Source organism: Cupressus sempervirens, chromosome 10 (genome assembly GCF_028749045.1).
Source record: "Cupressus sempervirens isolate cs-2001-9-10 chromosome 10, ASM2874904v1, whole genome shotgun sequence".
NCBI classification, from domain to species: Eukaryota; Viridiplantae; Streptophyta; class Pinopsida; order Cupressales; family Cupressaceae; genus Cupressus; species Cupressus sempervirens.
The window spans coordinates 246,096,319-246,122,690 of record NC_143127.1 but is presented as its reverse complement, the minus strand read 5'-3'; positions in this window follow the sequence as shown (position 1 = coordinate 246,122,690).

Below are 26,372 nucleotides of genomic sequence, written 5' to 3'. Positions count from 1 at the left end.
ATCACTTTTTGCCAAACTTTGTGATGTTTCTAGTTTTACAAAAGAAATAAAGGATAAGTTAAATAAGATTGACATTGATATGCAATCAAGTGCTTCGAAGCTAAAGGTGGACTCCTCCTCCACAACCTCCCATCACACCAAAATTAGATCTTTGGCAAATGTATAGGCAGAACTATTGAGAGAGGAAGCAAGGATCCAATCTACAATAATAGACATCCAAAAAATGATCCTTCCTATCATGGACACAATGTAGAAACATATTACTCATTGCAAAACATTGGTCTAAGATTAAAAATTCTCAATGGTTGATCACTTGATCCAATTATCAGCAGAAGTTCAAATTGCTTTCTCCACCTATCAAATCTTGCAACAAACTTGGGATAATACGTTTACCACCATCCTTAAGGTACATCAAGAATTTCTATCTCACTTTGGTGTAGTCATATAAACTGTATATATGTAGTCCTTTGGCATTATTGTCAAAAAGGGGGAGAGATTTAGCATAATAAGTGAGGAGAGTTATCACTCTGAGTGATAGGGAGAGTTAGCACTCAATAGAGTTAGCATGTGTACATAAGAATCTTTATATATACATTATAAGTCATCAAGAAGATATATAGAAATGTATATGCAGCAGTTCTACAAAGATCAATTTTGAAAAACCAAAATTTATTGAGTCAAGTTATGTACATATGTTTTTGCTTATAAGTGTTTTGTCACTAATGCCAAAGGGGGAGATTGTTGGCATTAAGTTATTATTTCCATTAGTGACAACACTTATCTACATTAGTAGAGTCATTGAGCATTCTAGTGTTAACTGAGCTTCCCAGTTCACCTAGAGCATTCTAGTGTTAACTGAGCTTCACAGTTTACATCAAGTGTCTATAGTGTATACCGAGCATTCAGTGGTTACCTTGTAAGTTCATCACTTACCGAGCATTCATGAAGCTACTGAGTGAATGAGCAATCTAGCAGTGTCTATCAAGTTTACAGTGTTCACCAAACTTCACAGTGTTTACTGAGTGATGAGAGTACAGTGTCTACCGAGTAATGAAAGTATAGTGTTTATCGAGTGAAATCAAGGTAAACGAAGGATCCAATTTTTATCGAGTGACACTATATCTATCGAGTCTCCAATGGTTACCAAGTTCAAAGCTATGTTGTGTGGTTAGTATGGATAGATCCTCTGCTTCTACTGAGTGCATGATGATGCTGAGTAATGCAGTGGATGCCAAGTATCAAAAGGTCACCAAGTCAACTTGAAGAACCCAAGTTTTCTACTATTTGGCTGACTCAATAATGTTTTGTTCACTTATGTTTTAGCCAACCTTGCAATTGTAATTATTGGAATGGTATATATCTAATGTATTATATCATTTACAATACATGTACAAGAGTATCAAGAGAGACATGTAATGTTTTGAGAAGTGTAAATGTGAATTAGCAGAAGAGCAAAGTATTCAGCAAGGTCTACAAGTAGCTGTAAAGATTAATTAGTCACAAGAGGTGATCTATCTTTCAAGGATCTAATCAGCAATCAAGTTGTAAGTAGATCCACTATTTCATCCTAACAAGTGAATCAGTTTTGCAAATCCTTTAATAGGGTAGACTTAGCAGTCTTTTGTATAAATCTCCTAACATAGTGCATACTTCAATTTATGTTTGTAAATCCTCTAAAAAGGTGGACCTAGCAGTCGTTTGTGCTCCTAATAGGGAAGATCACCAGAAGTGGTCAATGTAAGCCTTAACAGACCAACTTCATACTACAGTAATGAATTTTTGTGGGTATTATCCCCACCCCAGTTTTACTTTCTATTTGAAAGGTTTCTGGGTCACCAAATCATTGTGTGCATGTGTTATAAATTTTTGTTCTCTCATATATGCAGTAGATTAGATGAATGAATGGTGAATAGTATATATGATTAAAGTGTTGAATTACTTTAAAGTTTTTGAGGTTATTGATTCATCCCTCCCCTCTTAGTAACCTATCATATCTTGAATATTTTCAACATATGACACCTATGAGACATGATGCAAGAGCTTTTAGTGGCTTTCTGATGCAAGATCTTTTAGTAGGTTTTTAAAGATTTTAATGTTTTTCTTAGTTTTAATAAAGCTGATTTTTATTAATAGCCTTGAAATATTACTTTCAATTTCAAATGTTAGTTGGAAATTCATCTTCTCTCAATTTTAGGAAGCTTTATGAAAAAAATCATCTTTTCTATGTTGTTTTACAAAATTATCAAAAATGGCAAAAAATAGTTTTATAAAAAAATTGCCAAAAATGGTAATTTTGGATTTGTATTTAAATTTTTATTTCCTCTCATTATAGGGGGGAGATAATTGGGAAGATGAATAAAGAATAATTTAGAGTTCTAATATTTATTTTTTGTGTTCTTTTTCTCTTATGTTTCTGTTAATTATTTGAGGAATTTTTGCTACATCATCTAGTATCAAAGCTTAGAAGGTCTAGGAAAATCATATTTTTATATTTGGGTGGTTATGAGTTTATGTTTATGTAGGTTTAGAAGAGGATCTAGTTTCCCAAAATAAAGGTAGAAAAGAGAAAAAAATCCAATTGTGGCAAAGGATGAACTTGTTTGAAGAGCTGGATTTATTGATGAAGTATTTGCAGAAGAGGAAAGAAGAAAAGTAAATAAAAGAGGAAGAGAGGAAGAGGAAGGAGGAAGAGATGAGATGATTATAGTTTAAAGTGTTGAAAATATAGAAGGAGTAACTAAGAGGGGGGTGAATCAGTTACCACTAAAATATATCCTAGATCCCTTGGATGTCAATAATAAAATTAGACTAAAAACTAATTGTTGTTGTTACTCGATAAATGCTGAGTTTGAATTACTTTTAGCATATCTTAAAACATTGACAGTAATTAATTGCAAGCATAAGAGGAATAACATGAACACATGAGACACCAGGATTTAACATGGAAACCCAATATGGGAAAAACCACCAATGTAACTTGTTACTATTTTCACTCTTCTGAAGTGAGCCATGTTAGGAGCCAACCCAGTTAAAGGTTACAAAACACACTATTAGGTGTGACCTTGTTAGAGGATTTAATCACCCTGTTAAGAGTGGCCTTGCAAGAGGTCTTAAAATAATTCAATGGAACTATCACCTTTTTAGAGGATTTACAACTAGCTGTTAAACCAACTCTGTTAAGAGATTTTAGATCACTGCTACAAAGGTTAGTGAGTAACAATGAAATGACCTAATTGTGATGCAATTTAATTATTGATTATAGATCTCTATTCTACTTCATACTTGATCCTTCCTAATAAAATAACACTTTTTTGCTCCACAAGGATACTTGCTTATCCTTCAAGTTTGCTCTCACTCTTTCCTTCTTGATTCAATTAAGACACTTGCATACACTCTAGAAATCTCAACTTGACCTTTCATTTATACCATCTAGATTGTCAAGTCAGCCCAAATTCAAATTACAATAACCAATAATCATCACCATAGTCAATTAGAAATAATACTTGAAATAATTAAGCTTCTTATGCCAAAACAAAAAAATCCTTCATTAGCCAACCTTGCTTGGTAAACACTAGTTTTGAGATGATTTCCTGTGTTAACCAATAGAAGCTCAATTAACACTGGGAACTTGCAAAAATCCTTTGGTAACTAAGTGAACTCAATTAGCACTAACTTTATCAAACTTTCCTTGTTAACCATGTGAACTTGATTGACATTGTTTTCTGCCATAATTTCCTTCAATGCCTAAGTGAGTTTAGTAGATACTGTCTTTGTAGAGTAAACTTTAGGAATGCTTAGTAGACAAGAAAAAACTATCTTGCTTACCAAGTGAGCTCGGTAAGCACTAACTAACAACTAATATGACATTTGTGTAACATCAAAGATAACACACAATTGGACAATTCTATCCAATAGAAAGAAATGTTAAGAGAATTATAATAAAGTTTTCAATAATTGAGAAAGCTAATGGAGTTAGAAATGCAAAAATGGTACCTACCAGTCAAGAAGAAGATCGCATGGTCTATTCAAAAGAAGAAAAGGAAAGAAGAGACACAAAAAATAAAGGAAGATACAACAAATGAAATGGTGAGTGTACCAATGATTGTTTTGACATCAAGAATTGAAGAGCAAAGATAAACATAGTCATGGAAGAGTCTTTTTGTCATTTTCAGCCTTATGATGTTCAAAATGTGCAAATAGAAATGGTTGTTTATAATGATATTTTAATGAAGATGTCTCAATTTTTTAAATGAGGTATATAAATTTTCCCAAAGTTATTATGTTAATTTTGGAAATGGTGGATATGCTGATATATTATATGTTGAAGACATAAATGATTGTGGTAGAAAGGTTTGTACAGAAGATATGAAATTTTGGATTTTAAAGGCTAAGAAGATATTGAGTAGAATATGGATTAAGAAAAATAAGAAGAGGGATCTAGTGAGAAATGCAAAGATGAATGATAAAATGTCAAAAAATTGGAAGACCGGGAAGAAGGAATAAACTTGCATTCTTGTAAGTCAATAAAATCAATAGTTGATACAACAGAAGGAAACGTTCTAGAAAGAAACAATACACATTCAAAAAGAAACTTGTAGCAGCTATGTTCTTTCAACTAAAGGAGAATGATGCAGGAGCTTTTAGTAGCTTTTTGATGCATGATCTTTTAGTACTTTTTTTAAAGCTTTTAATAGTTTTCTTAGTTTATAGAAAGTTGATCTTTATTAATAACCTTAAAATATTGCTTCCAATTTTGAATGTTAGTTGGAAATTCATCTTATCTTAGTTTTAGGAATCTTCACAAAAAAATTCAGCTTTTTTGAGTTGTTTTTAAAAATTATCGAAAATGGCAAAAAATAGTTTTATGAAAAAATTGCCAAAAATGGTAATTTTAGATTTGTATTTAGATTTGTATTTCCTCTCATCATAGTGGGGAGAGAATTGGGAAGATTAATAAAGAATAATTTGGAGTTCTAGTATTTTTTTTTGTGTTCTTTCTCTCTTATGTTTCTATTAATTATTTGAGGAATTTTAGTTGCATTAGAAAAATATTTCATTAATCTTGTTGATTATTTTACTAGGATGTTTGATGCTTCCTCTATGGGGGAGTATCTATGTTTGAGTTGAGCCACGAAGGACTTTTGGTAATTGGTATTTAACAGTGTCTTTGGACACTTGAGCTTGTTGAAGATACTTTTGTGACTGAATTGACATAATGATACATTTGTCAATAGGGGAGGAAATGTACATGAAAAATCCTATGGAGAGAGTATTGATGCCAATGGGGGAAGAAAATCAATGGGAGAGTGATGGGGACACGACCCAAGAATAGAATGGACACAACAGAAAAGGGAAATTATATTAACTGAGAAAATAAGCTAGTACAAACAGTGCAGAGAAAATAAACTTCAAAACATGCCCTAAGGGCTTACAATAGCATAAATCTAGAGATAATTTCTCCTTTTAGTACCTCCTCTCAAACTCCACTCCGAACTGCCTTTTACAATGCCAGAAATCTCCTTAAATAGACCCCAGAGGGTTAAGGACTAGGAGTACATTCTAGAAACTGCTAGTAGGCATCCATCGACCAAATAGAAGGTTTCGGAAGCTGCGTTAGAAGTCGGTGCAATTCTAGAAGAATCCAAAAATGGTAACTGAACTTCCGAGAGGCATAACTTTTGAACCGTAGCTCTGATTGACGAACCGTTTATATTTTCAAAAATCTCTCAAAGCGCTCTATAGACCTATGGACAAGCTTTGCTAGTCCCCCATTTTTTGGCCCTTTTCAAGGTCATTTAATGCCCCTAACCTGACTTTGAAGCATTCTTAGGGGGTCTCCAAAACTCGAAAAACTGCAATAAATTTCAAACCGTGGGGCCTTTTGACCTGATTCTTTTTTTGGAATGCTCTAAATCACAATTACATTCATCTGGTCAATTCACACCTTCTAGGTCACCAAAATGATGGCCAAATTGCATGCTCCTATTTTTTTGAGATTTTCAAACGCACTGATAGTGGAACTGTGAGAGTTGGAACCTTTATTTGACCCAAATGGGTATCCAAAAATGTAAAGACATGAAATAGAAAATAAGTCTAAGTACATTTTGTTTGGGTGACACAAGATTGCCCTTATACCTCTGGATGCTCCTGCATCAGACACCCAGGGTAGATTGAAAAGTGACCCTGTCACTTTATGGATGGTAGAGGAAATCCCAAATGGGAAACCTCAGCTGCTAAAATTTAAGTTGAGTCCTCGATTGGTCGTCCTTTCCATTTGACCAAATACTCTTCATACTGCCTATTTCTGGTACTCCTACCCACACGATGATCTAGAATGTCTTCTATCTCCTCCTTCTTAGAAGCAAGAATTAGACATGGCTCTAACAACAGCTCCTCATCTGCACCATCATCATGATACTCTGTTAAATCTGCAATGTTGAAAATGGGAGAAATCTAAATACCATCTGGCAGCTCTACTTCATATGCATTTCTTGAGTCATGTTTCTTCAAAATTTTGCAGGGGCCAAATTTCTTCATTTTCAGCTTGTTGTAAGTACCGGCTGGAAATCTTTCTTTTCGTAAGTGTACCATGACTAAATCTCCTACTTGGAATTCCTTATGTCTTCTCCTTTGATCAGCCCTAGCTTTATACTCTTGATTCATCTTGGTTATGTGTGCCTAAACCTCCTCATGTAGATGCTTGATATGTTCAGCAAATTCCTCAGCTTCAGCACTTGTCCTCTCCCCTTGTTCTATCTTCCTCAGCTCTGGTGCAGTCCTTGGGCTATTCCCATATACAATTTGGAATGGTGATTTTCCAGTACTCCTATTTATAGAGTTATTATAAGAAAATTCTGCCTGTGGTAGAATCAAATCCCATCCCTTGGGCTTATCCCCAACTAAACATCTCAGCAAATTTCCTAGACTTTTGTTTACCACTTCTATTTGGCCATCAGTCTGGGGGTGATGCGTGGAACTGAATTTCAAGTCTATTCTCAACTTTTTCCACAATGTCCTCCAGAAATACCCCACAAATTTAGTGTCTCTGTCAGAAACTATACTCCTTGGAAGACCATGTAGTCTTACCACCTCTTTGAAAAACAAGTCTGCAATATGGACAACATCATGAGTTTTGTGGCATGGAATGAAATGTGCCATTTTGGAGAACCTATCAACCACCACAAATACTGAGTCATTACCCCTTTGTGTCCTTGGCAATCCAAGAACAAAATCCATACTTATGTCCTCCCATGGCCTTGATGGAACAGGCAATGGTTGATATAGACCAGTATTGTGACTAAACCCCTTGGCAACTTGACAAACCTGGAAACTTTGTACGAACTTCTTCACATCCTGTGAAATTTGAGGCCAAAAATAATATTCTCTAAGAATGGAAATGGTCTTATCTCGACCAAAATGTCCTACCATCCCTCCACTATGTTTCTCCTTAATCAGATTTTCCCTCATGGAACTCCTTGGAATGCACAATTGACTACCTTTGAACAACATGCCATCCTGAATCAAATAATCTAACCACTTGGTTCTATCTATAGCAACAGGCTCTTTACAAGCTTTCCATGCTTCAGCAAAATCAGGATCCTCGGGGTACAAATTCTTGAGTTCATCAAACCCAACTACTTCAACCTGCATTGCTATAAGCAGTGACTGTCTCCTACTTAGTGCATCTGCAACCCTGTTAGATTTTCCACTTCTATGCTTCAACACAAATGTATAACTCTACAAGAATTCTACCCACTTCATATGCCTCTGATTCAATTTACCTTGGCTATTTAGGTACCTGATGATCAGTATACAAAAAAAATTCCTTTGGTAATAAATAGTGCCTCCATTTCTTTAAGGCCTGAACTATTGCATAGAACTCTTGATCATAAACAGAATACTTCTTCTTTGCATCATTCAATTTTTCACTAAAATATGCAATAGGCTTACCTTCTTGGCTTAATACAGCCCCAATAGCGCTGCCACTAGCATCACAATCCACTTGGAACACTTTTCTAAAATCTGGAAGTGCCAACACAGGCTGTTCTGTCACCTTCTTCTTCAGCAATTCAAAACTTCTCGTAGCTGTTGGAGTCCATTTGAACTCTTTTCTATCCCCTCTTATTGTATCAGTTAGGGGTGCACATATGCCACTAAAATTCTTAATAAACTTCCTATAAAAACTAACCAGACCATGAAATGATCTTACCTCAGTAGCAGACCTTGGAGTAGGCCATTTCAAGATGGCTTTTACCTTCTCTGGATCCATTTTAAGACCTTCAGGTGATATAACAAACCCCAAATAGACTAATTCCCTTTTTGCAAAGATACACTTCTTCAGATTAATTAATAGTTTCTCTTCCCTTAGCCTTTCAAGGACACTACGAATATGTAGTAAATGTTCTTCCAAAGTCTTGCTGAAAATTAAAATATCATCCAAATAGACAATAACAAATTTTCCCAAGAACTTCTTAATTACCTCATTCATGAGCCGCATGAAGGTGCTTGGGACGTTTTTCAATCCAAAGGGCATGACTAACCACTCATAAAGACCCTCCTTGGTCTTGAAGGCTATTTTCCACTCATCTCCTTCTTGAATCCATATCTGATGATAGCCACTCTTCAGATCTATCTTTGTGAAGTACTGAGCTCCACTCAAGTAGTCCATAAGATCATCCATCCTTGGTAAAGGAAACTGATACTTGATGGTTATCCTATTTATAGATCAGGAATCTGTACACATCCTCCACTCTCCATCCTTCTTTGGTGCGAGTACTACAGGCACTGCACATGGACTCAGGCTCTCTCGAATCAAGTCCTTCCTCAATAGCTCCTGAACCTATCTATTTAGCTCCTCTATTTTAGTAGGAGTCATCTTGTGAGCAGCCTTGTTAGGCAAACTAGCTCTTGGAATTAGATCTATCTGATGACTAATCTGCCTTACTGGTGGCAATCCATCTAGAACATTATCAGAGATAATATCTCCAAATTCCCCTAGTAAATTTGAAACTTCAAATGGTATTTCACTACTACCTTCTTTATCTTTCCTAGGAATCAAAGCATAGCACATATGTTGATGTTTCATGCCATCTAAAAACTTCCTTCCATCAACAAGACAAATCCTAGCACTGCAACATACCTTTTCACCTTCCTTTTTCTTGGGCTTCAATTTGTGGCAAACTCCATCCTTTGTCAAAGAGTATGTGTTTGCATGTCCATCATGTATTGCATGTCTATCAAACTGCCATGGTCTACCCAATAATAGATGGAAAACATCCATCGAAATAACGTCACAGAGAACTTCATCATGGTAACTCCCAATTTTGAATTTTACTAAACATTGTTCACTTACCAGGACCTTATGATCATCTTTTACCCAAGAAACCTGATAGGGCTGGGGATGTTTCTCCCTCTTGAGCTTCAGCTTAGAGACCATCTCCTCTGATACCAAGTTATTAGTGCTACCACCATCAATGATCACATCACAACATTTATCCTCACACTTGCATCTGGTATGGAACAAACTCCTCCATTGTCCTAGTTCATTCTCACCACTTAGTAGGACTCTTTCATTTACCAAGGTCTCTCCTCTTTTTGCATCCTCTAAATGTGATGATTGTGCATCCTCATCCACATGAGCAACCCTAGCTTGGCCCTTAGCTCTCCTATCTGTCCTTCCTTGTCGTTGAGGGCATTCAAAGGCACGATGACCTTCTTCATTGCAATGGAAATAAGTACTACGGAAGCCTCCTCTTCCTTGTCCATGTCCTCTACCTCTTCCTCTTTGATTTCCAAAGTCTTGATAATGGGAGAAGTTGAAACCCTCATTCCTCTGGTTTTTGCTAGTACCCACATCTTCATTTTTCTTTTGGGTTTCATTGTGGCCTCCAGATGATCTACTGCTTCCCCTTCCTCCTTGATCGCACCCTCTTTGTCTTCCTTCAAACCTTTTACTCAGCTTATCTTCAACTCGTAGGGAAAACTGGTATGCTTCTTCAACGCTGGTCATTCTTACCAGACTTAATTCCTCCTGGATGCTAGGTCGCAACCCACTGATATAACAAGCAACCTTCTCATTATTTTCTTTTGCATGCCCCACTCTAATCAAGAGTTGGTAAAACTCCTCTATATATTCTTGGACTAATCTTCTTTCTTGCTTTAACCCATGCATCTTCTTAAACAGATCAAGCTCATAGTCCACAGGAATGAACTACTTCTTCAATTTGTCCACCATGCGATCCCATCTTGTGATCTTCTCCTTTCCTCTTCTAAGTCTTTCCAATTGAACCTCTTGCCACCTATCTGGGTCCCTTATATCCTCATACTCAAAGTATTCTTCTAGTTCATTGATCCAATTGATCAACTCATCTGGTTTCAGATTTCCTAAAAATATACCCACTTCAATTGTAGGTCTTTTCCCAAACTTAGTAATGGCCCTAAAAAGCCTTTCCTCTATAGGATTCAGAACTTCCCTGTCAACTTCCTCTTCTGGTCCCATTACTTCCTCTTCATTGTCATCCTCACTGTTGTCACCTGCAGCAACATTTGCTCCTTTACGAAGCTCCTCTTGCAATGCTTGTACTTGCCTCTGGAGGGCTCTAACCTCCTCAAAATCAATAGCTTTGGCCCTTCTGCCACACTCTCTTCATGGAGGCATCTTCTAACTCGAACCCACAACCACACAATCCTGGTGCAAACTGCCTCACAGTCAGCGCTCTGTCTACACACTCAGGAAAACCCACTCTGATACCACTTGATGGGGACACGACCCAAGAATAGAATGGACACAATAGAAAAGGGAAATTATATTAACTGAGAAAATAAGCTAGTACAAATAGTGTAGAGAAAATAAACTTCAAAACATGCCCTAATGGCTTACAATAGCATAAATCTGGAGATAATTTCTCCTTTTAGTACCTCCTCTCAAACTCCACTCTGAACTGCCTTTTACAATGCCAAAAATCTCCTTAAATAGACCCCAGAGGGTTAAGGACTAGGAGTACATTCTAGAAAATGCTAGTAGGCATCCACCGACCAAATAGAAGGTTTTGAAATCTGCGTTAGAAGTCGGTACAATTCTAGAAGAATCCAAAAACGGTAACTGAACTTCTGGGAGGCATAACTTTTGAACCGTAGCTTCGATTGATGAACCGTTTACATTTTCAAAAAGCTCTTGAAGTGCTCTATAGCCGTATGGACTAGCTTTGCTCGTCCCCATTTTTTGGCCCTTTTCAAGGTCATTTAATGCCCCTAACCTGACTTCGAAGCATTCTTAGGGGGTCTCCAAAACCTGAAAAACTGCAATAACTTTCAAACCGTGGGGCCTTTTGACCTGATTCTTTTTTCTGGAATGCTCTAAATCACAATTACATTCATCTGGTCAATTCACACCTTCTAGGTCACCAAAATGATGGCCAAATTACATGCTCCTATTTTTTTGGGATTTTCAAACACACTGATAGTGGAACTGTGAGAGTATGAACCTTTATTTGACCCAAATGGGTATCCAAAAATGTAAAGACATGAAACAGAAACTAAGTCTAAGTACATTTTTTTTGGGTGACACAATATTGCCCTTATACCTCTGGATGCTCCTGCATCAGAGAGAGTTGTTCCTAAGATTTTAATTTGATTGATAAAGAGGATTTGAAAAGAAAGAGGATAGTTGAACAATTGTAGTAGAGATATACATTTGGTATTCATAGAATTTAGATGTTTTTTCACCTATGTTGTGATCAATGTCAAAAGGGGATATTGTTAGCATGAATGCTAATGATACTCCTATGGGGGAGTATCCTAGAATTTATGGAGCATTTGGGAGATTTTTGACATGATTGTATGTTGCATTTATGATTGTGTTTGTCATTGATGTGAAAATACTAATGATTCTGTAAAGAATAAAAAAGTAGTAGACATAGATTGAGATCACAAGGTTTGAGGATTGGAGATGAGGATGAGTGCAGTTGGGGACATGTTCTATAGAGTATCATAATGAAATGGCTAAGAGCGCATGAGGAAATCTGAAGATAATTTATAGTTATTCAATATTTATTAAGGATACAGTTTTGACAAAGTTCTTAAGAAGAAGTTTCTAGTAATTGGATTATATCTCCTAATAGAGATAGGATTTAGTTAAGAAAATTTGGATAGAGGAAGAAGACATGAAAAAGATGGTGTGGTTGATCATGCTAAGTGTGATGTTGCATGTGTGAAGGCTTGTAAAGACTATGAGTTGACAAGGTGTTGTAATTGTTAAACTATGTAATGTAACATGTATTGTATTGTATTATCTTAATGTTGTCCTCTATTAATTGTGAATTCAAAAAGCCTCAAGAACAACTCAATAAATTAATTTGAGGAATTAGCAGAAAGGATAGATATTTTTCTTGGATGTGAATTGTGTGAAAATTTGTGATTATTATGTGTAATGTGAGTATGTGAATTTGGATGTAAGAACAAGTGAACATGATATTGAATATTTGTTGATGGGAGAAGTGTTTGGTGTAGATAAGTCATGGTGAGCTAATAAAGACATTGTATTTGTAAAAGAGGTTGTAATAGACTTTTTTTGGATATTATTCTATGAAGGATAATACAAAGGTTAGTTGGACAATGAGTTCAATGGTCTTTTCCCTAAATCTATTTGGATAGTGGGTCATTCTACCTTCCACAACTTGTAACAGGGTTAGTACAACTCCTACCAAGGTTGGAGTCTCCTCATAGGGATTCAAAGTCCCTTAATAAGGGCTGATATTTATTGAATTTAATTCATTGACTCCTATTAGAGTTCATCCTCTTACATGGAACTTATATATTAATACATCATTTTGTGAGTACAATCCCCACTGGAGTTTTTCCTCTCATCAAGGGTTTCCCTAATGAACAAATCTATTTTTATTGTGTATGGCGATCTTGCTATGGTTATTGCAATTATTGATTACATGTTTCAGATTTAATAAGGTTGATAAAATTTGTTTTAATTAGATAACTGATTCACCTTGCCCTCTTAATTATTTTGGTGGACTTTAAATTCTAGCACAAAGTTCTAAATATTTGAGCAAGGTTACCCAAGAAATTAGAAATAACATCACTTTCAAAGAAAGAGAAAGAATATGAAATCAAATTTTATCTATAGAATCTCTGACTTTCTGAATGGTCCATTATAATCAATTATATGTTAACAAAGAAGATCAAGTATGCTAATCGAGGAGTGAATATGCATGAAAAGTTTTTATGTTCAGTAATTAGCTAGAAAAGTTCATCCACATGAGGTTGTAAATCAAAGATTCATCAATCGAGTTTTTGTAAATGATATTAAGTCTCCAAGTCTATTTGAAACCAAATTATCCAACAAAATCTTCACACTCCTCTAAATCATAGAAGGTCACTCACTTTCATAATAAAAAAGGGGAGCTTCATATTGTCCCTTTGAATGGATTCTCTATTAAAAGTTCAAATTCTCAAAGACAAGGAATGTCCCATGCAGATGGAAGGTGATGGTCATCTCTTTTCTATACATTTGGAACTAAGAATTTGTAGGAAATAGATACAAGTAATAGGAAGAGCATAAATGATAATGAGTAAACTATTTGATAGAGTTTCCATGAGAAGCATGAATGTGCATCATTGATTAGGGATATTTGGAGGCAATGCATCGTAATTGTGCAGGCCTAATTGTCAATAATTGAAAAATATCAATATGGCTAAATCTTCACTAACTAGCTATTTCTAAGGAACATAATAAATCCATAATATAAATCCATACTTTTCTAGTTACATCATCAATAAATGTAACATAATAATGAGATCCACTAAGGGAGGATACCTAAGCTAGTCCCCATACATCTGTATGCACAAGCCCTAATCTCTCTCTTTTACTTTCCTTCCCAGTCTTCACAATACTTACTCTCTTTTTTTGTCCATAAACACAACTTTCACAAAAATCCATATTAACATATTTTAGACCTAGTAAAAGTTTCTTTTAATGAAGTATTTTTATACCTTTCTCGCTCATATGCCCAATTCCATAGTATCATAGCATTGTATCATAATCTACAACAATAGTCTATTCTCCCTGCTCAATGGTAGCAACTATTCATGAACATTGATTTTTCTCTAAAACAATCAAAGTAGAAGGAATATTATGACCTATACAAAGATATAAGGTGCCTACTTTCACACCTTTTTCTACTACAATGGAAGCTTTTTAAACCTTCCTATTTTTATCATTAAAAGTAACTACACAACACTCATCACCAAGTTGCCCTATTGAAATTAAAATCCTACTCCTCATGTAGTAGCCAATGATTCCCATTCTACAACTTAATCTTAACTTTTCCCTTTCTAACAATCTGATAGGGTTCATTATCCCCCAAATAAACAAGCCCAAAATCCGTTGGACATAATCTCTATGAAGTGTAGCATGAAATGAAGCACCAAAATCTAAAACACCTGAATCATCAATCTCATAATAATCTATCCAACTATTAGTGTTTGTACTCTATTGTGGGCATTTAGAGTCAATTAATTATGTATTTGTGTTTGAAGGACAAATGTGTTAACCAATAGATAGTTTCTCCTTTATTCATCTTCATATAAAGGAGTTATTGTTTCAAGGTAAGCAATATATATATATATAGTCTTGAGCATCTCATATGTGATTTTATATTTCTCTATAAGTCGAAGAATATGTTCTTTTATAGCATCTATTATAATTTTCATGGCTTTATTCTTATGCCTTTTCCATATTGTTTTATTTGGCTCATTTCTAGGCATAGTTTTGACTTCTTCCACATATTGCTCCAATTCAGCTTCTCTAAGAACGATCATGATTTGTAATCCATAGGAAATGAATTTTGATGCTCCATCAATTTTTTCTTCTAACTTGATCCCATTCACCATGTTTGCACTTTTGAATAAATTTTAAATAATTTGAGAGATGACTTTACAATTTGTTTAAACTCTATGTACCATAAAGGCTTTGATACCATGTTAAGGAAATTAGACTTGAGATAGAGTTCTAATTCTTATTTCTAAATTAGTAATCAAAGATTCACTAAATCAAGTTCTTATGGATTCAATAGTTTTGTAACAAAATAATTATAGATGCATATATATGTTTCAAATTTTACTGACATTGTGATTTGTACTTTGTATTTGCATAATTATAAAACTAATGATAAAAAATTCTTATTGCAAATGTAGATGTAATGGAAAACTGATTACCAATAATAACATGTGCTTTATGATTGGTTCTTTTCTATATATATATATATATATATATATATATAGATATATATATATATATTCTTGGACAGTCAAATCCCATTTAGAAACATGACTCTATGTGGCCTTTACGCCATGTAGGGTCATGTCCCTATGTGGGGCTCACTCAAGTTTATTTCTTAACAACTTGTTATCAACCTAATTATGTAATTGACAAACACAATGAATATGATCCATTATAATATAGTCACTATCCAAATATAATATAATTAGAGTCTATGATCCATGTGTAATAATGTAATCTTAGTCGACAATAATGTAAACATGATCATTGAACATCACAAACACTAATGAGAGTGTTGGATAATTTTAAGATTTAGATTGATCCATTTTGAATAATCAATTATAATACTATGTGTATCTATGTGTGTGTGTGTGTGTATATTTGTGTGTGTATATGTATGTATGTATGTATGTATGTATGTATGTATGTATGTATGTATGTATTCACGTGTGTGTAAGTATATATATCTCTTTGTGTAATAATCAAATATTTCAATATTCAGTTAATGCTATATATTCAACAATTAGGATTTACTAGGACACATTAGAACTCTAAAGTATATCCTATGAGGACTGATGTGTTAAAGGGTATGAATGGGCTCCAAGGGGTCACAATGAGTCCTAAGCTTTTGATGACCACTTAGGACCCATTAAAACTCCTTAGGAAACATTAAAATATGTTAGGACATTTTAGAAAACATCAGTTTCCTACAATGATTAATGTGTTGTAGGGGGTCCTAAGAGGTCCTAATGTGTCTCAAGGGGTCCTAATGGGTCCTAATATCTCCTATAGATTCATAACAAGCCCCAAGGGGTTCAACAATGACTTAGGACCTATTATGACCCCTCATGATACATTACAACTTAGAACTCTAATGTGTAGCCCATTATTATTAATGTGTTCTCTCTCTCTCTCTCTCTCTCTCTCTCTCTCTCTCTCTCTCTCTCTCTCTCACACACACACACACAACATGGTTACACACACATGTTAATTACTAAACTAGAAATAGAATATAATAAATATAATGACTCTCTCTCTCTCTCTCTCTCTCTCTCTCTCTCTCTCTCTCTCTCTCTCTCTCGCTCGCTCTCTCTCTCTCTCTCTCTCTCTCTCTCTCTCCCCCCCCCCCCCTGTCAACATGGTGAAATGCATATGTTAATTACTAAACTAGCAATAGAATATAATCAATACAATGAGTAATGATCCTAAATGATCATGCACAAGTGAAGGCTAAAGGTCACAATTATAGTGCACCAAGAAACATGTTCACAATAATGTGTTGATTCATAAATTTTGCAACCTTCAAAATCCATAATCTTTATCTTATCTCCTATGAAGCTAAAACCACTCTCAAACATCTGAAAGGTATATACATTAAATATCAACTTATACTTAATTTTATATTTTATGTATCTCAATGTTGAAATTGGCCTAATTGGGCTTGTTGGATATTTTTATCACTAAAAGGCCTAGGCCAAAGTTTTTTAATAATTAAGAAAATTTACATTTTTTTTTTTTGAAAAGGGCACTAGTAGGAACAAACAAATACAAGAAAACCTCCAATCTTGGCCACAATATTCACTGAAGTACAAAAAATATAATAGGGACATTTTGATATTTACATAATTATGAAGATGTGAAGATGATTCCTTATTTTGTACATTTCTCTTGCTTAATAAGCTTATTGTCTTTTTTATTTAACCTTAGTATTTCTCCTTCTTGTCGCTCTTGACTTGTGCTTTGAATAACCACTTGATCTAACATACATACACTACTTCTTGAGGAAGGTCATTGTTAGATTTTTTCTAATAGAATATATTTATAATCTTTTAGCAGAATTCCTTTAGTAAATTCCATTTATTAGTCCTTGCTGACAAGTAAATCTAAACATATTAAAAATAGGAAAGAGTTTCTTTGTATAACATGTTTAATAAAATATACATTACACTTCAAAAATGATTCTTTCTTTTAGAAAGATGATGCTAGTTGAATTAATTTAGAAAAATCCTAATCATTTAACTTCATTGTAAAGTCATTCCATCATCTTTTTTTTACATAAATAAAAAGGTCAATAAACTTGCAATTGCCATGTTGGGTTATTGCTACCTGAACTTATTTGATGGACTCTATAGAGACCCCATTATAGATTCTACCTAATTTTGAATACTCACCTTTAATTTGAGGATCGAGAAAAAAATACAATTTGGTTTTTTTTAAAGACTTGATAAGTTTTCTAAAGCTAGATTAGATTCCATATTTGTATTATCTAAAATCATGATATTAAATCATTTGAAAAATTAAGACGGGAGATCTTGAATCTCTAAATTAAAATAAAATCATGTTGTTATTTTAAAATGTATTTGTTAGCTATAAAAGTTCATTATCTACATTAGTCAAGAATTAAGACTCAAAAAGGAAACCACCCATTTGACCTTACCTCTTATGGAAGTAATTGTTAAGTTTTATTTTTTTTATTACTTGATTCTAATATTTGGTAATCAAATAAGATTGGTTTGACGTTCATATGAGTTGTTATATGATGTTCCTGTATAGAATTGGGACACTAAGATTGGTCCAGGGTACCAGATAATTTCATAATAATTAGCCTTTCCTTAAAAAACTTGTATTATGATCTAAGATTTAAACTAGTTGTGTGAGTAGGAATTTGATACTATAGACCTACTTTCCTTAATTAAACTATCTAACAAGAATTTTATCAAAACAAGAACTTATAGTGAATTTGTCTTAGTTTTGTTTATAGTTAGTCCTTGTTATTATATCTTTCATCTGATATTATTAGCTTGAGATTGCAATTATTTGGTAATAGTTCAAAAATTGGTAAAGTATTATTTTTGTATGAACCTCACTCTTCTATGTGTTATGATGATTAAACCCTGAATTTTCCTCTCAGGATAGCAATTTATTATAAATTTATAATCTTGGAGTTAAATGAATATTTGAGATTTCTCAAGAGTTTAATAGGATATAGTAAGGAGTTACTTGGATGTTTTTATTCAACTTCTCACCATATATAGAGGAATTGAATATCTCCTTTCCCATGTTCTATTACTCTAATAGTGAGAGTAGTTTCCTTAGAATAAATAACAAAAATAAAAATAGTTGATATATGAAAGAAGTTTTCCAAACATAGATATTTCAAATTCCTTCTTCATCTTATCTACAAATGACTTGCATAATGCATCCTTTCCTCCAAATATGATATCATCAACAAATATTTCAGATAACAATATCTCATTATTACCTCTAGTCTTCAAGTATAAAATATTGTTATCATTAGTTCTTGCAAATCTTATCTGTGCCTAATAATTATTTAACCTTTCATAACATACTCTAGGGGCTTTTTTCAAAACATATCAAGACTTGTGTAGTTTATATACCATGTTCTTCTTGTTGGGATCTACAAATCCTTCTGGCTATTCTATGTAAACCTCTTCTTCAAGTATTCCATTCAAAAATATAGATTTAACATCCATTTGGTACACTTTAAAATATTTTGTAAGAAAAAATAGGCAAGTAGTGTTCTAGCTTCTTCTAATCTGGAAATTGTGGAAAATGTTTTCCCATCGTCAATTCCTTCTTCTTCTACATATCATTTGCATACCAAACTAGCCTTGTTCCATATGACTTCACCTTTTTCATTTAGCTTGTTTCTGTATACCCACTTTGTTCCAATAATATTCTTGTCATTTGGTCTAGTTACCAATGTCCATTTTTTTTCTTTTCTATCTACTTAATTTTGTCATTCATTGCTTGAATCCAATCCTCATTCTCCAAAGCATCTTTTAGTCATTTAGGCTCAAACTCACAAAGTAAACATGTATCACTTCTAAGTCTTTTCTTTGTCATAACTCTAGATTCTTTGTTACCAGTTATTTTCTTAGCTACATCGTGTCTTCTCACATACTTTTCTAGTGTAGGTTCTTTCCTTCTTTCTTCTTGCATAGGTTCATCTTGAAAAATGATTTCAAGGTCATTTTGTCTCTCTAGTTTAGGTTTTGGTTTAGGTTATGCTTGCTTGGCATTGTTTTTTTTATGTTCAGTATCTACTACATGTCCCTTGGCATCATTGTGTCAATGCTCAGCACCTATAGTCTATTGCTTGGCAACCTATTGCTGTAAATCAACATTCACCATGTCATGCCCAAACTATGAGGGCAAAAACATACAAATTTATTTTTATTTTCTTTTAATTAATAATTAGAATCCTCAAAATTCGATAAGGTTATGCTCACAGTTAAGTATAGGTTCTCTACGTTATGTCTTAAGTTTAAAAACTTGTGGAGGAATACATCGTTAAGATTTTGAAGCTTTCGTTATTAGATTGAAATTGATGTTTATTTTGTTTCAAATTAATCTTAAAACAATAGATCTAAATTTCCTCTATAACAATATAATTAAAGATAGATTTAACATTTATTACATAGCATCTTTCATCTCATACAAGGTTAACATTAAAAAATAATTTTTATAATCTCTTTGCTATATATATAAAAAAAACATCTATCAATAATAATTTAAGCAATTTAAGAAAACACTATGATTCCAATAAAGAAATAACAATTAAATTTTATCTAAATTGAGAATCTAACTTCATTAAGATATTTCCATTAAAGACAACGATTAACATAATCAAACCAAATAATAATTAAATAGTTCTTATATATACTTGAAATTTAAATAATGTTAACTACTAAACAAAATTAACTAACTAATTCTTAAAACTATCTAACTACCCTTTAGATTTAAACTAAATAATATTAAAAACAATTTTAAATAAATTAACTAACTACAACCATAAACTAGCTTTTTTAATAACATAACAATCTTTTAAAAAAACTAACATGACTAACACATTAACTAGCAATGTCAAATTAAACTAACTTACAAACTAATATTATTTACAAATGACAAAACAAATAAACTAACACCTAACTAAAATTATTAACAAATAAATTAATCTAAAACCAAACTAAACTAACATATTAACCTACTCACTAACTAACCTACCTACTAACTTTAAACTAACACCTACACCCCACCCTAGATCCCCCCTACCATTTCTCCATGGGTAGCACTTCCCAAGTGTTGTCCTTGGAACAGTGCTCTGCCCCAAACAAGACTTGTGCAGACCATCCATAAGGGAGGCGCTCAAAACAAAATGCAAGGAAAAAACAAAGTTCATAACAACTTTAATGTTATCCCCTCCAAGTTGAGCGCCCACTTAAGTGAGGGAGATGGGGATGGGACATGGGGGTAGGGTGATGTCACCTCCCCCATGATCATTTTGACTTTTCCATACAAACTTTTTTTTTAAAACCTTTTTAAATATAGTTTCAGAATTGACGTCCACCAAGGAAGATGGAAAAGCATTGATTACATAAAGTTTTATGGGTAGGAATATAGATATTTAGTTTTAAATTATATTATACACATTTTTCTAATATCATTATCAATTTAATTTTAATTTTCAAGATTTTACGATTGATTTAAAAGAGAATTTTGAAGAGAATATTCTCTGTTTCAAAGGGCATTTAATTTGTTTCCCCCATACAAAAGACAGAGAGTTTTTACTCTCTTGAAACTCTCTTTTTTTTTAACAAAAATTTTCTAAGTAAGGTTTACAAGGCAATGCATTTTTTTTTCAAAGTGTTTTCTTTTTTTTGGATTTAAAACATAGATTAATCATTGTGACACAATAATTCAAGATTAATTGATATCTTAAACATCTTGAATTGAACTATCAACCATAACCATTTTCCTTTTTTTTTCTTTCCTTAACATAATTTTCATTTTGAGCATATAAGGGAACTAGAAAATTTTTCTTAATTAATCCATCATCATAACATCTTATTTCTGATGTGCATCCATCTAATTTAAAATTACGATTGAATCACATGATAAACAATTATACTCAATCACCATTTCTATTAGCAAACCTAATTCAAAGGCTCAACTGGGAAAGAACCAGGAAGAAAACCCGGCTTCATTGCCATTACAACAAGGTTTTGAAATACAAATTACATAGAATTTCAATCCTAAATTACAACAATTTAATTGAATTTTCTACATGACCCTCATCAAGGGATTGATAACAATTTTTGCAACACATTTCTAGAACCATGGAGGGAACAGAATCTGATCAGGTGACCACAAGCATGACCAAGAACAAATCAAACATGCATATTCATACAAGGCTTTCACAATAGGATTCACAATGAATCAAAACTAGGGAAAGGTGGATTCTTCCAATAGGAGGAGTCAAGCACAACACCAAAATAGATGCCCAATCGGGGCTATAAATCAAGAACTTTCGTTCTTCCATCATAATACGCCATACTCATATGAGGTTTGTGCTGACAGGTAGGGGCCCATAACACCCTATCCTCTCTCCCTATTCTCATCCTAAGAAGAGACTCTACACTGGTTGGAGTCCAACTAAAAAGAGCTTTCCCAAAATTGGTCACTTCTGCCCTATCCAAGGGTGAGTAAGACCAAAAGACCCATACAAGAAAGTCTCAAAATTCAACCATAACATGAAAAAAAATAATTCAAAAACATGGGTTTCAAATCTTCCCAACATACTCAACATACATACAAGCATCCAATGAAGAATACCATAGCAAAGCATGAAACAAGCATGAAAATTAAAACAAGGGAGATGAAAATTCCTACCTTCACAAAGAGGTAATGGAAAATGAATAAGTTTGAGTAGAGCTTTTCCCTTCTTTGCTTCAATCTTCCATGACTCCTCTCTAAATGTAGAGATTGGGTAACAAACTCCACTAGTCCAAGAAGGGCCTCTAAATAAGCCTCAAACTCACCCACCAAAAGGAGCAATAACTTTTCTCACCCACCTGCAAATCTAGAAGCTCCTAACTCAACCCACACTATGGTTAAATCACTAAGTGGAGTTGAGGTGATGCAACTCATGGTAGCCATAGTCAATTTTCGCACAAAGGCAAAAAGAGATTTTTTGAGTGACCTCAAAAGTCAATAAAAGGGGCTTCGGGGTTGGAAAAGACCCCCAACCCATACCCTTACCCCTTGGGTATAAAAATTTCATGTTTTAAAGCCTAAAGAATAGGTTTGGAGCCAAACAAAAGTTAAGAAATAACTAGGACCAAATAACAACTCTAAAATGCAGATTAAGCACTAATTTGGATTAGGGATGACTAAACTCGATTAAGAACCAAATTAGCAAACTGACACTAACTTAAACCAACTTAGGTCCAAAGGTTACATAGCTAACCCTAATCAGCACACTAAAGAACATAAACAATTCACGAGTGTCAAGCAACACTAAAAGAACATAGTTATGAACATTAACATTCACTGAACATAGAAAGATACATACATACATCTCACAATACAATACCTGAATTACGAACAACAAGGTTTCCAAAATTAACACATAGGGATCAGTTTTGTTCCTCCATCAATTTTCTTAGCTAAAATATCTGCACACTCATTGTACACATCAATAGTCCCATAAAATCACATGTACATATGTATACACGTATCAAAAATTCACATAAACTGAACCATACATCAATCAGAATTTCTTTCATCCTACTTAATTCTTAACCATAATGATTCTAAAATAAATGTGTTAATCTTACATTTTACTTAATTCATCAACATACATATACATAAAACCTTAAATGACGAATATCAAATATCTGAAAGTAACATCACACAACATGAAATAATATAATATGTTCTAAGCATCAGATAATGTCTCGACATCTCGAGTCATGAGTATCAAAATAATAGTAATGTATCACTATGCTATGATGGGTCGGGGTGAGGCCTCACATCCTCCCCCACTAGGCATGAACTTCCTCCTAGAGTTCATCAAAAAGATAAGGGTATTGAGATTTCATTTGGGTTGCATTCTCCCATGAAGTTGTGACCTCATCGTAACAATCCCACTGGACCCTAACATGGTCCAGCTCTTAGCCTCAAAGTGCTAGAGTTCATCGGGCAATAATACGGATAGGCTCCAGAGCTATCTATCCATTCGACTCCACCTATAAAGCATCCCAATTTATAATATGAGACTCATCATAAATATATCCTCTAAGTACTGAAATGTGAAACACATCATGGATGAATGATAGGCTAGGTGGCAAAGCTAAACGGTATGCAACAGGTTCTATCCTCTTTAGGGTCTCGAATGGTCCAACAAATTGAGGTGCCAACTTAGAGCCCTTTTTGAATCAAATCGGACTCTTGTGTGGTCACACCCTCAAGAACACTCTATCACCAACCCAATACTCTTGATCTGTCCTCTTCACATCAACATACTTCTTCTACCTATCCTGTGCCTCTCTCAGGCGTTGTCTAATCAGGGTCACCTACTATTTTATTTCCTTTACTAACTGGGGACCAATAGATACTCGATCCTTGATCTTATCCCAACTCAAGGGCATTCTGCAGAGTCTCTCATACAAGGCCTCATAAGGCGGCATACCTATGGAGGAATGGTGCCCATTATTATAGGCAAACTTGACGAGATGTAGGTATTCCTCTCATTTGACCTGATGGTCCATCACATACATACGTAGCATGTCCTCCAAAAATTTATTCACTCGCTCAGTCTGACCATCGGTCTGAGGATGTTATGTTGTACTAAAATTGAGCCTAGTGCCCAAAGCTGCCTGCAACTCTCTCCAAAATGAAGAAGTGAACAATGAGTCTCTATCAGAGATGATCTTATGGAGAACACCATGAAGTCTAACAATGTGCCACAAGAACACCTAAGCTATGTCTCATGCTATGAATGTAGTACGCATGGGTGAGAAATGGGAAACCTTGGTCAGTGTGTCAACTATCACCAAAATGGCATCATGGCGACAAGATGACATAGGAAGACCAACAATGAAATCCATAGATATAGTATCCCATTTCCACTCCGCAATCTCATGCAGTTGAAGAAGCCCACCAAGACCCTTCACCCTCTGGCACTCAAGGCATCTTGCAACTATGCTAGCAATCTGCACTCTCATACCTAGCCAATGATACAACTACCTCAAATCTACATGCAACTTCTTAACACTGGGGTGTGCTGCATAAGGTGCTCTGTGAGCTTCAAGTACAATGAGCTTGCACAAACTTCCAATGAAAGGTACATAAATATGTCCCCTATGATGCAAAATTTTGTCAGACTCTAAGGAATACTCTGAATACTTCCCTTTCAAGGGTCTCTGCGAATGCACTATCTGACTCACCTCTGCATAAAGCTCATCGGCTGGTAAATGTTGTAAGATCCTCTCTCTCAAGTCAGTGCAAGTAGTCACAGATGAAAGGTTATGACACCTTCTACTTAAGGCATCTGCAACCACATTCTCCTTTCCCTTGATGTAGTGAACATCAAAATCATACTCACATAGAAACTCCATCCACCTTCTTTTCCTAGCATTAAGGTTTAGTTGCAAAAATATGTACTGCAAACTCTAGTGATCGGAATGAAGCTCAAATCTATCACCCAGAAGGAAGTGTCACCATCTCACCAAGACATGAACCACTGTCGCAAGTTCTAAGTCATGAGTAGGATGATTGAGTTCATGAGTCTTCAACTTCCTACACTCAAAGGAAATATTTCATCCATCCTGCATAAGGACTGCACCTATACTATCTAAAGATGCATCGGTGCATACCACAAAATCTGCAACAGGATCTGGTACTATAAGAATTGGTGCACTCATGAGGGCTCTCTTGAAAAGCTCTACCACACTACCCTATCCACTCATACTTCTTCCCCTTTTTTTGAAGAGATGTGATGGGGTGTGCCAATCTAAAGAATCCTGAAATGAAACATCGATAATATCCTGCTAGCCCCATAAAGCTCCTCACTTTTGTAACACTAGTGGGTGTTGGCCAATCCATGATGGCCCTAATCTTTGATGGATCTACTAAAACTCCATCACCTGATATGACATGACCCAAATAATGTATCTTGAGTTTGAAGAATGCACACTTTGACAAGCTACCAAACAACTGATTCTCTCTCAGCTTTTGCAATACCTGCCTCAGGTGTTGTTCATACTCTTTCTCGTCATGAGAATAAATCAGAATCTCATCAAGAAAGAAAACCACAAATTTATCCAAAAAGGTACAAAATACTCCATTCATGAGGCTCATGAATATAGTTGGAGCATTCGTGAGGCCAAATGGTACCACTGTGAACTCATAGTGACCATACCTAGTACGAAAAGTAGTTTTGGGGATATCACTATCCACAATTCTCAACTGATGATAACCTGACTTTAGATCAATCTTTGAAAATACTCGAGCACCCTGCAACTAATCAAAGAGATCATCAATTCTGGGAAGAGGATATTGGTTCTTGATGGTCATTTTGTTTAATTTTCGATAATCAATACACAACCTAAGTGATTTGTCCTTCTTCTTGACAAAGATCATTGGTGCACCCCAAGGTGACACACTAGGTCAAATATGCCCTCTCTCTAAGAGTTCCTCCAACTGAGCCTTTAGTTCACTAAGCTCATGAGTAGTCATCCTGTATGGTGCTCTCAAAACTGGCTCAGCTCCTGGCACAAGGTCTATGTGAAAATCCATTGCTTGAGGTGGATGTAGTGCCTGCCCCTGATTCACATTTTGTTATCATTGCTAAACTCTTTTAGAACTAGTTTTATGTTGTTGGTTAGCAGCATTCTTTTGATATTATCAGATATTGTGCTATGGATTCAGTTTATTATGTGATGAGATTACTTAGACTCTACATTTCATGTATGTATGATGATTATTTTTAGTGTTCACAATTATTGATGATGATTATTACATTGCTTTCAATTATTAATGATGATTAGTAAGATGATTTATTATCATATGTGCTTTCTTATGGATACTTACCCCATACTTGCATGTGTATGGTGTGCGTGTTTGCCTTGCGTGTTTGCTTTTGTATGGCATATCTGATATGGTTAAGGAAGGGAGTCGTAGTCACCTGCTAGTCGAGATCTACACGATGCACCACTTCCTACCATTGCATGTTTAGTTTAGTATATATTGTGTTTATACATGCATGGTTTTTATGCAG